A 2407-nucleotide genomic window follows, 5' to 3' on the forward strand; every position below is an offset into this window, starting at 1 on the left:
AAAAAAAAAAAAAAAAAAAAAAAAAAGATATACTAGAGTTAATGCAGGTATACAGAGAGCAATTTTTACATATTATAATACCTTGAGTCTCATTCCATACAGCTGGTCCCTTTAACAATATATAAGGTAATTTCACACAACTACAAGTATATCGAGTAACATTTTTATGAAAAGTCAAACTATGATTTCCAGATTTGTTAACCATATGTCCTACCCAGGCATTAATCTTTTTCAAAGCTGTCATAAGCTTCCACAAATCCTTTTGGATAGGATATCCATTTAAATGAGGAAGGACCAGAAGGAGAAAACCCTCCTGCATGCCATACTATGGTATCATTAATAGTATTGCTATAAATAGTGTTATCCTTTCTATGCCGTATAAATTTTTCAGACCGCTTTTTCCTTTGGTGGAGCCAAAAGGGCTCCAATCAATGACGCTTCCCCAAGAAGTATTAACAAGAACCCGAGCCATATCTCCTCGGCATCGAGTCCAATGGACCCAATCCGATAATCGATCCACAAGAGGCACCTGGCATGGAGGCAAATAAGGTGCGGAAACATTCTCATTAAGAGTGGAATTAGAACTTTCAAAACTATAAGCACTCAAAAGATATAACCCATGATATCTGCTTTTATTTTTGACAACACTTAACCACGTCTGATAATTCATTTTAAGGCAATGATCTCCCTTTCCCATACAAATAGGAGGTCCATTAACACCCACCGTGTAATTTTCTATTATCCTTCCTTCTTCTTCCGGCTTCAAAGGGCCTCTATCATCAAAAGGACCAGGCAACCATCCAGACTCATTTACATATACAAGAATTGGGGCATCCCACTAGGTAACCCCTATATTAAGAGGAGGGTTAGGAATATAAGTCCAATAAGTATGGTTAGTACAATTTACCTCATTGGCTGATATGTTTATTACTTTTTCAGACAACATTGCCAACATGGCTACAAAAAGATTGGTGCTAGTGAGGGGTTTACCCTGTGAAATGACAAGATTTTTGGCAGTGTCTGCAAACTTTTTTATTTGCCCCCAGGTCAGTAGAGGTGCCTTCTTCTTTCCACCAAGTAGTAGTCTTGGCAAGCGCCTTTTAATCCTGAGGAATTAATATGTTTTTGGAAGCATACCTAAACAAAAGACCTTGAACATAATTAGAATGCATCCCATATGCATTAATGGCTTCTTTTAGCATTTTTAAAATTTTTACATTATGAGGGTTATATTTAACGTTCATATATCCATTCGGAAATTGATCATTAGCAGGCATAGCTTGTCTAACAATAGGGAAAGCAAAAAATGATTCAGAATATTGCTTTTCTTCCGTATTCATCTCTTCTTCCAACAATAGTCTATTAAATTTAGGTTTTAGAGGAAAGTGAAACTGACGAGAGGCTCCAACAGGATAAGCTGCTAATTCTAAAGGAGGAGTCGAAGGAATAGTAGGACATGGCTCCTGATATGAGGGAGTGCTAGCATTATTTTTATTTTTTTCCAATTTAACCATCAAATTTTTTTAACTTTGAAAGTATATCAGAAATCTCATTCTGTTGAGAAAGTGGCATCTCATTTTGTTTGTTAGCCTGCTCCTAACCTTTATCATCGTCAGAAAAAGCCCCTTCATCACTGGAATCTGAAAAATCCTCTCCTGTCTTAGACACAAGGGGAGGAGGAGGCGGAGGAAGGTCCTCTACAGGAGACTCATGAAACAGAGTACGAAAAGCAGCAGAATGATCGGGAGCAGAATTCGGACGCCGAGGATGCGCCCCATTTTCATTTTCCGTCTCAGATTGTAATGGTTCCAGGGCAAGGGAAATTAATTTACAAAGAGACCAAACACGGACAGATATAGGGTCTCCATGCTGATGAGCTCTACTTAAGGCTCGCATAACCTGTTTTCAAACTTTTAAATTTAACTGGTTATGACCAGTAGATTGAAACCAGTAACAATGTTTACGTACCAGCGCAAACAATTCATCAAAAGATTCTGGTTTCACTTTCACTCCTGAACTCCATAATAACTGTTTTAGGAGTTTAATGTATTGAAATTCTACTGAATGGGAATTCCCCCTTACAGTTACTCTACTGTTGCCGAAGGTTTTGCTTACTCTGAGCGGACCAATTTCCCCTTCGGTCCCGCGATCACGCGATTACTTACCTTCAGGTCCCTGTTCGGGCGCCAAATGTTGTAGTTTATCTTAGGACAGGGCCGAAAGTAAGCTCATCACACGAGATGAATTGTGCCGAAGCACAGCAGTAGAGGGCTGCCGCTCGCTCAGGCAAAACAGCGCCGTCTGTCCTGTTGTGGTAGCTTTTATTAAAGCATTATCTAGGTTTACACTTTAAGACTTGTTTTTTTTTAACATTTCAGAAGTGCCAAAGCAGCAACCTATGTTTTTA

General features: G+C 38.8%; 1 long non-coding RNA gene across 1 annotated transcript in view; it reads right to left on the reverse strand.

The window, feature by feature from the left end:
* The window catches only part of LOC114898749, a 3385-nt gene extending 1053 nt beyond the window's left edge, over positions 1-2332 (reverse strand). The window contains exon 1 of the long non-coding RNA XR_003794462.1: positions 2166-2332. This is a non-coding gene — a long non-coding RNA (uncharacterized LOC114898749). The remainder of the gene's footprint in view (positions 1-2165) is intronic.
* Between the last annotated feature and the right edge of the window lie 75 nt (positions 2333-2407).

This window comes from Monodon monoceros, unplaced genomic scaffold (genome assembly GCF_005190385.1).
Source record: "Monodon monoceros isolate NGI ecotype Baffin Bay Population unplaced genomic scaffold, NGI_Narwhal_1 Contig2857_ctg1, whole genome shotgun sequence".
NCBI lineage: Eukaryota > Metazoa > Chordata > Mammalia > Artiodactyla > Monodontidae > Monodon > Monodon monoceros.